We start from the raw sequence: 11,933 nt of genomic DNA, 5'->3' as shown, positions 1-11,933 counted from the left end.
TGATTTTCATTCTTCATTCCGTTAATATGATATCTCACATTGATTGATTTTTGTATGTTGAACCATCCTTGCATCTGGGAATAAATTCCACTTGGTTATGATGAGTGATATTTTTAATGAGTTGTTGAATTCACTTTTCTAGTGTTTTGTGGCATTGATGTTCATCAATCATATTGGCCTGGTTTTGTTTGTTTGGTTTGGTTTGTTTGTTTGATGCATCTTTGTCTGGCTTGGTTATCAGGGTAATATTGGCCTTGTAGAATGAGTTTTGAAGTATTCCTCCTCCTCTATTTTTCAGGATAGTTTGAGTAGGAATGGTGTTAGTTCTTTTTAAAATATTTGGTGAAATTCAGCAGTGAAGCCATCAGGTCCCTGGCTTTTCTTTGCTGAGAGACTTTTTATTATGGCTTCAATCTCATTACTTGTTATTAGTCTGTTCAGGTTTTGGATTTCTTCATGGTTTAATCTTAGTAGGATGTATATGTCTAGGAATTTATCCATTTCTTCTAGGTTTTCCAATTTATTGGCATATAGTTGCTCATAGTAGTCTCTAATGATCCTTTGAATTTATGCAGTGTCAATTGTAATGTCTCCTTTTTCATCTCTGATTTTATTTGGGTCTTCTCTGTTTCTTAGTCTTCAAATGTATTTCTTAATGTTGAGTCACAGTCAGAAAATAACAGCCGCTGATTTAATCTAACCCTTCCATATTCAGGTGAGGAATCTGAGGCCCAGAGAAGAAGGGAATTAGGAGCAGAGGTAGGAGGAAGACAGAGCTAGGAAGAAGTCTCTAGGTCTCCCCTGCTGCTAATGATTCTGTGTTGAGCCTGTTTTCACTGCCTTGAATGGTATATTCACATTAATAGGCTCCGTCTAGCACCTTAATCTCAGGGAGGCAGCCTGGTACTTTTGGTCCAAGGGGAAAGATTGTTTTTCCACCCACAGACAGTAGAGTCAGAGGCCCAGCCACCTCTGCAGGGGCCTGGTTCCAGCTCCACAGATCCCCTCCCTCTTCCTTCCTGCCTCTTCTGTCTAAATCAGCTTCCCTCAGAGCAGCGGAAATGCCACTGCACTAAATCCTGTTTTCATTTGTAGAAGACGACTGTCATGCCAAAGCTGTTTGATGGTTTTAGAAGTTCGAAAACTGTGAAGAAAATACATTTGGAGAATAAGATCTGACAACGAAGCCTTCTATTCTGGCTTGGTGCTTTTATTTTATTACAAAAATGTGAGTCCATTAAGCAGACTTCTTCTGTGGTGGTCAGAGAGTGCTACCAGGCTTCAAGAGTACAAGAACAAGATGTAGCCCTGTTTCTGCCAGGCAGAGAAGCCCAGAAAAGGGAAATGTGGGGATTTTAAAGGCTCAGTCTGAGCCTCACACAAGACTTGGAAGCATCTTAAATAGGAGGGTAAATAAGATCAGTGGCTTGCTGACTATTTTGACTATGACCCACAGCACAAAATACATGGGATATCTTAACTTAGGACACATCCCCACCCACTCAGGTTAATAGGTGAGGCTTAGGACTGACCAGCCCAGACCATAAAAGTAAGGGCATCTAGCCCAACCTTGGGGATAGGGAGCCTGCAGGGAAGGGGATGGTATGTCTTCAAAGAAGGTTTCAAATCTCAAGAGGCTTGAGCAAGGGATTAAAGAAAGGGAAACCACACAGCAGAGGTTGCTGAGGACTGGCTAGCAGGTGGGAACCTGGTCTAAAGGAAGCCATGTTGCACTCTGGAACTGCCTGTGCTTCTGGGGAGTTGAAGTTGAAGAGGCATATAGGGAGAGATGGGAGACGATCCAGAAGACATGGGCAGGGGCAGATGTGAAGGGCTCTGTGCCCTGACAAGGAGTGTCCAGAGTGAATAAGAGACCATGCCTGAGAGTCATCTAGGCAAGAAATGCCTGTCACCTAGGAGACAGAATAAAAGATGTAAGCAGACATGAGGAATGTTGGTTCCATCTTCGAATTTTGTTTTATAGCACTCACTTATGCCATCTGTATTACTCAGCGTTCTCTAGAGGGACAGAACTAATGGAAAATACATATATATTACATAATCTATATATTATATTTATAATATAAAATATTTTTTATATAAAATAAATATAAAAATATTTTATATATAAAATAAATATATTTTATATTTTATATAAATATATAATTATATATTATATAAATTATATATTTTTTATATTATATATAATTATATATAAATAAATTATATATATTATATATTATATAAAATATATAAACTCACACCATCACAAGGTCCCACAATAGGCCATCTGCAGGCTGAGGAGCAAAGCGAGCCAGTCCAAGTTCCAAAACTGAAGAATTTGGAGTCCGATATTTAAGGGCAGGAAGCATCCAGCATGGGAGAAAGATGTAGGCTGGAAGGCTAGGCTAGTCTCTCTTTTTACATTTTTCTGCCTGCTTACATTCTAGCCATGCTGGCAGCTGATTAGATTGTGCCCACCCAGATTAAGTGTGGGTCTGCCTTTCCCAGCCCACTGACTCAAATATTAACCTCCTTTGGCAACACCCTCACACACACCCAGGATCAGTACTTTGTATCCTTCAATCCAAACAAGTGGACACTCAGTATTAACAATCACAAGTCCACCCCTTGTCAACTTGAACTCATGCACATCTCCTGAGATCATACATAATCTTCAAATAAAGACAATAATAAGGTCATAATTATGCCTAACATAAAACCACTATCCTTCGTACAACTGGAGACGCACCAATCCCCAACCCAAATACTATTACATAAAGTTAACAACACTTAAATGTTGGCGTGAAGTTAATAAATCTTATGTCGCATGATAACGGAGAAAGGAAATAAAATGAAAGTATTTTCTTAGTACAAGTGTATATATGCACAGACATGTTTTTAACAAAAGAGGAAATACTCATGACAATTACAATCCTCATTTCTGCAGCTGGTCACGCGGTTGTAACTGGTATTAATGACTACCTTCTTCTACTACCCATTCTATATTCCCTTTGCCTTCAGCAAGCACCTTGTGGTTTTTTTTCCCTGGTGGAGTGATCCAAACCTTCATTCCTGAAGGGTCTGGTTCATTTGTAGTCCTGCCTGGATTGGTCTATTGTAGTTTTCCATTGACCTTAATCACAGGACAGAGTAATACTAACAGATGCCCTAATGGATCTCCTGTATTCCATGCATACTCTTCCTACCTCCACTGTGGAGTAGTAGACTGATTTCATCTTGATAATCCAGGTAAATCACCCCAGCCAACACTGTAACTCCCTTCTTAGCCTGTTGACTTAAAGGTGGAAGGAGCTCAAAATGTCCAGGTGGCAATCTTAACTTCCAGTTTAATGGAATCATTATGTCTTTTGATAGCAGTGCTCCTCCCTCTGGAACTAAAACCTCTAGGCCAGCAGAACATAATGTCACAGGAACAGGAAGTAAAATTTTTGCTAGTGGATCACCAGGGTTAATGGTGAGTGGTGCCACTTCTACCCCCTGATTCCTGGACATGTGAATCCTGGCTATGGGAGAAACAGTGCCATATATTGGATGCTGATTCAGAGCATACACGGCCTTCTGCAGAGCTTTGCCCCAGCCCTGCAAAGTATTGTCACCTAGTTGGCATTGTAATTGTGACTTCAAAAGGCCATTCCACCATTCTATCAATCCAGCTGCTTTAGAATGATAGGGAGCATGGTAAGACCAGTGAATTCAATGAGCGTGAACCCACTGTCGCACTTCTTTAGCCATAAAGTGAGTGCCTTGGTCAGAGGCAGTGCTGAGTGGAATACCATGACAGTGGATAAGGCATTCTGTGAGTCCGTGGATGGTAGTCTTGGCAGAAGCATTGCATGAAGGATAGGCAAACCCATATCTGGAGCAAGTATCTGTTCCAGTGAGGACAAACCTCTGCCTCTTCCATGATGGAAGAGGTCCAGTATAATCAACCTGCCACCAGGTAGCTGGCTACTCATCCTGAGGAATGGTGCCATATCGAGGGCTCAGTGTTGGTCTCTGCTGCTGGGAAATTGGGCACTCAGCAGTGGCCATAGCCACTCTTGGTGAGTGTAAGTCTATGTTGCTGAGCTCATGCATAACCTCCATCCCTGCCACCATGGCCACATTGTTCATGGGCCCATTGGGCGATGACAGGGGTGGCTGGGGAAAGAGGCTGAGTGGTGTTCATAGAATGGATCATCCTATCCACTTGATTATTAAAATCTCCTCTGCTGAGGTCACCCACTGGTGAGCACTTACATGGGATGCAGATATGTTCACAGCTTTTGATCGCTCAAAGAGGTCAATCACATACCTCTTCCCCAAATTTCTTTTTATTATTATTATATTTCAATAAGTTATTGGGGTACAGCTGGTATTTGGTTACATGAATAAGTTCTTTAGTGGTGATTTGTGAGATTTTGGTGCACTCATCATCCAAGCAGTATATACTGCACCATATTTACAGCCTTTTATCCCTTGACCCCAACCCACTCTTCCCCCTAAGTTCCCAAAATCCATTGTATCATTCTTATGCCTTTGAATCCTCATAGCTTAGCTCCCACATATCAGTGAGAACATATAATATTTGGTTTTCCATTCCTGAGTTTCTTCACTTAGAATAATAGTCTCCAATCTCATCCAGATTTCTGCAAATGCTGTTAATTCATTTTTTTATTGCTGAGTTGTATTCCATCACATATATATGATATATATGATGGAATATATATATATATCATACATATATGAGATATATATCATATATATCTCATATATGTATGATCATATATGTATGATGATATATATCATATATGTATGATCATATATGTATGATGTATGATGATTATATGATGAAAAATGCTCAATATCACTAGCGATCAGGGAAATGCAAATCAAAACCACAATGCGATACCACCTTACTCCTGAAAGAATGGCCATAATCAAACGATTAAAAAAAAAACAACGGTAGATATTGGTGTGGATGTGGTGATCAGGGAACACTTCTACACTGCCGGTGGGAATGTAAACTAGTACAGCCACTATGGAAAACAGTGTGGAGATTCCTTAAAGAACTAAAAGTAGAACTACCATTTGACCCATGAATCCCACTAGTGGGTATTTACCCAGAGGAAAATAAGTCATTATACAAAAAAGATACTTCCACTTGCATGTTTATAGCAGCACAGTTCACAGTTGCAAAATTATAGGACCAGCCCAAATGCTCATCAATCAACCAGTGGATAAAGTAACTGTGATATGCATATCATATATACCCACACATATATGATACATATATGATACATATATGATACATATAGACGATACATATATGATACATACAGATGATACATATATGATACATATAGATGATACATATATCATCATATATGTGTGTATATATATGATAGGTATATCACTGTTACTTTATCCACTGGTTGATTGATGGGCATTTGGGCTGGTTCTACAATTTTGCAACTGTGAACTGTGCTGCTATAAACATGCATGTGCAAGTATCTTTTTTGTAAAATGACTTATTTTCCTCCGGGTAGATACCCACTGGTGGGATTCGTGGGTCAAATGGTAGTTCTACTTTTAGTTCTTTAAGGAATCTCCACCCTGTTTTCCATAATGGCTGTACTAGTTGACATTCCCACCAGTAGTGTAGAAGTGTTCCCTGATCACCACATCCACATCAATATCTACTGTTTTTTTTTTTTTAACTTTTTGATTATGTCCATTCTTGCAGGAGTAAGGTGGTATCGCATTGTGGTTTTGATTTGCATTTCCCTGATTGCTAGTGATATTGAGCATTTTTTCGTATGTTTGTTGGCCATTTATGTATCTTCTTTTGAGAATTGCCTATTCGTGTCCTTAGCCCACTTTTTGATAGGATTGTTTTTTTCTTACTGATTTGTTTTAGTTCATTGTAGATTCTGGATATTAGTCCTTTGTCAGGTGTACGGATTGTGAAGATTTTCTCCCACTCTGTGAGTTGTCTGTTTACTCTGCTGACTGTTCCTTTTGCCATGCAAAAGCTCTTTAGTTTAATTAGGTCCCAGCTATTTATCTTTGTTTTTACTGCATTTGCTTTTGGGTTCTTGGTCATGAAATCCTTGCCTAAGCCAATTTCTAGAAGGGTTTTTCCAATGTTATCTTCTAGAATTTTTATGGTTTCAGGTGTTAGATTTAAGTCCTTAATCCATCTTGAGTTGATTTTTGTATAAGTGAGAGATGAGGACCCAGTTTCATTCTCCTACATGTGGCTAGTCAATTATCCCAGCACCGTGTATTGAATAGGGTGTCCTTTCTCCACTTTATGTTTGTTTGCTTTGTCGAAGATCAGTTAGCTGTAAATATTTGTGTTTATTTCTGGGTTCTCTATTCTGTTCATATATGTGAAATCAGGCAGTGAGATGCCTCCAGATTTGTTCTTTTTGCTTAGTCTTGCTTTGGCTATGCGGGCTCTTTTTTTGTTCCATATGAATTTTAGAATTGTTTTTTCTAATTCTGTGAAGAATGATGGTAGTATTTTGATGGGAATTGGGTTGAATTTGTAGATTGCTTTTGGCAGTATGATCATTTTCACAATATTGATTCTCCCCATTCATGAGCATGGGATGTGTTTCCATTTATTTGTGTTGTCTATGATTTCTTTCAGCAGTGTTTTGTAGTTTTCCTTGTAGAGATCTTTTGACTCCTTGGTTAGGCAGATTCCTAAGTATTTTATTTTTTTGCAGCTGTTGTAAAAGGAGTTGAGTTCTTGATTTGATTCTCCACTTGGTCGCTGTTGGTGTATAGTAGAGCTACTGATTTGTATACATTAATCTTCTATCTGGAAACTTTGCTGAATTCTTTTATCAGTTCTAGGAGTTTTCTGGAGGAGTCTTTAGGGTTTTCAAGGTAAACAATCATATCGTCAGCAAACAGTGACAGTTTGGCTTTCTCTTTAATGATTTGGAAGCCCTTTATTTCTCTCTCTTGTCTGATTGCTCTGGCTAGGAATTCTAGTGCTGTGTTGAAGAGGAGTGATGAGAGTGGGCTTCCTTGTCTTGTTCCAGTTCTCAGAAGGAATGCTTTCAACTTTTCCCTATTAAATATTATGTTGTCTGTGGGTTTGTCATAGATGGCTTTTATTACATTGAGGTATCTCCCTTGTATGCTGATTTTGCTGAGAGTTTTAATCATAAAGCGATGCTGAATTTTGTCAAATGCTTTTTCTGCATCTATTGAGATGATCATGTGGTTTTTAATTCTGTTTACGTGGTGTAGCACATTTATTGACTTGCTCATGTTAAATCATCCCTGCATCCCTGGTATGAAACCCACTTGATCAAGGTGAATTATTTTTTTTTCATATGTTGTTGGATTTGGTTAGCTAGTATTTTATTAAGGATTTTAGCATCTATGTTCATCAAGATTATTGGTCTATGGTTTTCTTTTTTGGTTATGTCCTTTCCTGATTTTGGATTAGGGTGATGCTGGCTTCACAGAATGAATTAAGGAGGGTTCCTTCTTTCTCAATCTTGTGGAATAGTGTCAAAAGGATTGGTACCTATTCTTCTTTGACTGTCTGGTAGAATTCTGCTGTGAATCCGTCTGGTGCTGGACTTTTTTGTTGTTGGTAATTTTTAAATTATCATTTCAATTTCGCTACTTGTTATTGGTCTGTTCAGGATAGCCAATTCTTTCTGATTTAAGCTAGGAGAGTTGTATTTTTCCAGGAATTTATTTATCTCTTCTAGGTTTTCTAGTTTAAGTGCATAAAGGTGTTCACAATAGCCTTGGGTGATCTTTTGTATTTCAGTGGTGTCAGTTGTAATATCTCTTGTTTTGTTTCTTAGTGAGGTTATTTGGATTTTCTCTCTTCTTTTCTTGGTTAGTCTTGTTAGTGGTCTATCAATTTTATTTATCTTTTCAAAAATAAGCTTTTTGTTTCATTTATCTTTTGTATTTTTTGTTTGTTTGTTTCAATTTCATTTAGTTCTGCTCTGATCTTGGTTATTTCCTTACTTATGCTGGGTTTGGGTTTGATTTGTTCTTGTTTCTCTAGTTCCTTGAGGTGTGACCTTAGAATGTCAGTTTGTGCTCTTTCAGTGTTTTTTGATGTAGGTGTTTAGGGCTATGAACTTTCCTCTTAGCACCACCTTTGCCATATCCCAGAGGTGTTGATAGGTTGTGTCATTATTGTCGTTAAGTTGGAACAATTTTTAAATTTCCATCTTGATTTCATTTTTGACTCAGTGCTCATTCAAGAGCAGGTTATTTAATTTCCATGTTTTTTCATGGTTTTAAAGGTTCCTTTTGGAGTTGATTTCCAATTTTATTCCACTGTGGTCTGAGACAGAGCTCGATATAATTTAAATTTTCTTAAATTTATTGAGGCTCATTTTATGGCCTATTGTATGGCTTATCTTGGAGAAAGTTCCATGCGCTGTTGAATAGAATGTGTATTCTGTGATTGTTGGATGAAATGTTCTGTATATAACTGTTAAGTCCATTTGTTCCAAGGTATAGTTTAAATCCATTGCTTCTTGGCTGACTTTCTGTCTTGATGACCCACCTAGTGCTGTCAGTGGAGTACTGAAGTCCCCCACTATTATTGTATTGCTGTCTATCTCATTCCTTTTTTTTTTTTTTTTTGAGACGGAATCTCGCTCTTTCTCCCAGGCCGGACTGCAGTGGTGCTATCTCAGCTCACTGCAAGCTCCGCCTCCCGGGTTCACGCTATGCTTCTGCCTCAGCCACCCGAGTAGCTGGGACTACAGGCAACTGCCACTGCACCTGGCTAATTTTTTTTGTATTTTTAGTAGAGACGGGGTTTCACCATGTTAGCCAGGATGGTCTCGATCTCCTGACCTCATGATCTGCCTGCCTTGGCCTCCCAAAGTGCTGGGATTCCAGGCATGAGCCACCGTGCCCGGCCTCATTTCTTAAGTCTATTAGTAATTGTTTTATAAATTTAGGACCCCCAGTGCTAGGTGCATATATGTTTAGGATTGTGATATTTTCCTGTTGGACAAGGCCTTTTACCATTATATAATGTCCCTCTTTATCTCTTTTAACTTCTGTTGCTTTAAAGTTTGTTTTGTCTGATATAAGAATAGCTACCCCTGCTGGCTTTTGGTGTCCATTTGCATGAAATGCCTTTTCCCACCCCTTTACTTTAAGTTTATGTGAGTCCTTACTGTTAGGTAAGGACTGAAGGCAGCAGACGGTTGGTGAGTTTTTATCCACCCTGCAGTTCTGTATCTTTTAAGTGGAGCATTTAGGCCATTTACATTCAATGTTAGTATTGAGATGTGAGACAGCATTGCTTTCATCGTGCTGTTTGTTGCCTGTGTACTTTATTTTTTGTTTTTGCTTTTTAACTTGTATTTTTGTTTTATAGGTTCTGTGTGATTTATGCTTTAAGGAAGTTCTGTTTTGATGTATTTCCAGGAGTTGCTTCAAGATTTAGAGCTCCCTTTAGTAGTTCTTGTAGTGGTAGCTTGGTAGCGGCAAATTCTCTTAGCATTTGTTTGTCTGAAAAAGACTGTACCTTTCCTTAATATATGTTGCTTAGTTTTGCTGGATACAAAATTCCTGGCTGATAATTGTTTTGTTTGAGGAGGCTGAAGATAGAGCCCTAGTCCCTTCTGGCTTTTACGGTTTCTGCTGAGAAATCTACTGTTACTCTGATAGATTTTCCCTTATAGGTTACCTCGTGCTTCTGTCTCACAGCTCTCAGGATTCTTTCCTTTCTCTTCACTTTGGATAACCTGATGACAATGTGCCGAGGCAATCTTTTTGCGATGAATTCTCCAGGTGTTTTTTGTGTTTCTTGTATTTGGATGGCTAGGTTCTCTAGCAGGCCAGGGAACTTTTCCTCAATTATTCCCCCAAATATGTTTTCCAAGCTTTTAGGTTTCTTTTCTTTCTCAGGAACACTGATTATTCTTAGGTTTGGTCATTTAACATAATCTTAGACTTCTTGGAGACTTTGTTCATATTTTCTTATTCTTTTTTCTTTGTCTTTGTTGGATTAGGTTAATTCTAAGAGCTTGTCTTCATGCTCTGAATTTCTTTCTTCTACTTGTTCAATTCCATTGTTGAGACTTTCCAGAGCATTTTGCATTTTGATAAGTGTGTCCAGTTTTTCCTGAAATTTGATTGTTTTTTCTTTTTTGAGACGGAGTCTTGCTCTGTCGCCCAGGCTGGAGTACAGTGGAGCGATCTCGGCTCACTGCAACCTCCGCCTCCCGGGTTCATGCCATTCTCCTGCCTCAGCCTCCCAAGTAGCTAGGACCACCAGCACCCGCCACCGTGCCCGGCTAATTTTTTGTATTTTTAGTAGAGGTGGGGTTTTACCATGTTAGCCAGGATGGTCTCAATCTCCTGACCTCGTGATCCACCTGCCTCGGCCTCCCAAAGTGCTGGGATTACAGGCATGAGCCACTGCGCCTGGCCTGTTTTTTCTTTAAGCTATCTGTTTCCTTGACTATTTCTCCCTTCACTTCTTGTATTTTTTTTTTCCTTTGCATTGGGCTTTGCCTTTCTCTGGTCCCTCCCTGATTAGCTTAATGACTGATCTCCTGACTTCCTTTTCAGGTATATCAGGGATTTCTTCTTGGTTTAGATCCATTGCTGGTGAACTCGTGTGATTTTTGGGGGGCATTAAAGATCATTGTTTTGTCATATTATCAGAGATGGTTTTCTGGTTCCTTCTCATTTGGGTAGCCTCTGTCAGAGGGAAGATCTTGGGCTGGAGGCTGTTGTTCAGATTCTTTTGTCCCACAGGGTGTTCTCTTGATGTAGTACTGTCCCCCTTTTCCTATGGATGTGCTTTCCTGTAAGCTGAACTGCAATGATTGTTGTCTCTCTTCTGGGTCTAGCCACCCAGCAAGTCTACCCGGCTCCAGGCTGGTACTGGGAGTTGTCTGCAAAGAGTCTTGTGATAAGAACTGTCTATGGGTCTCTCAGTGGTGGATACCAGCTCCTGTTCCAGTGGAGGTGGCAGGGGATTGCAATGGACTCTGTGAGGGTTCTTAGCTTTGGTGGTTTAATGCTGTATTTTGGTGCTTTTTGGCCTCCTGCCAGGAGGTGACACTTTCCAGAGAGCCTCAGCTGTGGTAGTATGAGGAACCAGTGGTGGGTGGGGCCCTAGAACTCCCACGATTAAATGCTCTTTGTCTTCCACTACCAGGGTGGGTAGGGAAGGACCATCAGATCGGGTGCAGGGCTAGGCCTGTCTGAGCTCAGACTCTCCTTGGGTAGGTCTTGCTGTGGCTGCTGTAGGGGATGGGGGTGAGATGCCCAAGTCACTGGAGTTGTGTACCTGGGCAGACTATGGCTGCCCCTGCTGAGCCATGCAATTTGTCAGGGAAGCTGGGGAAAGCCAGCAGTCACAGGCCTCACCCAGCTCCCATGCAAACCCAAGGGCCAGTCTCACTCCCACCATGCTCCCCCTACCCCCCTCAATGAACAGCACCAAGTCTGTTTCCAGGTGGTGGGCGAGCCAGGCTTGAAAACTTGCCCCAGGCTACCCACTTCCCAGCTGCAAAAGTAAAGGGCTTGGTTCTTCCTCCACCTGTGGAGTCTGCACACCAGATTTGTGCCCTCCCCCGAGTTCTGGCCAGGAGCCTTCTTACCCCTTTCAAATTGTTACAGAGTTCAGCTGGAGATTTCCTTCTCCCTGTGGAGTTCCTCCAACCCATCCCGCCACCTCTGGCCACCCTCCCAATGGATCCCTCTGGTGCCAGGCAGGAATAGCCTGTTTGGGCTCCCAGCAAGCTCCCAGCGCCTTTCTGCTGCTTCCTCTACCCCTGTATTTCACTCACCTCTCTAAATTGGCTCAGTTCCAGGTAAGGTAGGAAATTCCTCCCACAAACAGAAGTTCAATTTCTCCAGTGGGGGTACGTGTTCAGGAGAGGAGGCTCTCCCTGTCCCCCTTC

General features: G+C 40.6%; 1 pseudogene; it reads right to left on the bottom strand.

The window, feature by feature from the left end:
• Positions 1–632: 632 nt before the first annotated feature.
• LOC131384545 (uncharacterized) overlaps positions 633–11,933 on the bottom strand; it is a 29,763-nt pseudogene continuing 18,462 nt past the window's right edge.

Source organism: Hylobates moloch, unplaced genomic scaffold (assembly GCF_009828535.3).
Source record: "Hylobates moloch isolate HMO894 unplaced genomic scaffold, HMol_V3 SCAFFOLD_11, whole genome shotgun sequence".
NCBI classification, from domain to species: Eukaryota; Metazoa; Chordata; class Mammalia; order Primates; family Hylobatidae; genus Hylobates; species Hylobates moloch.
Note: the sequence above shows the minus strand (reverse complement) of the source record. Positions and strands in the feature narration are given on the sequence as shown.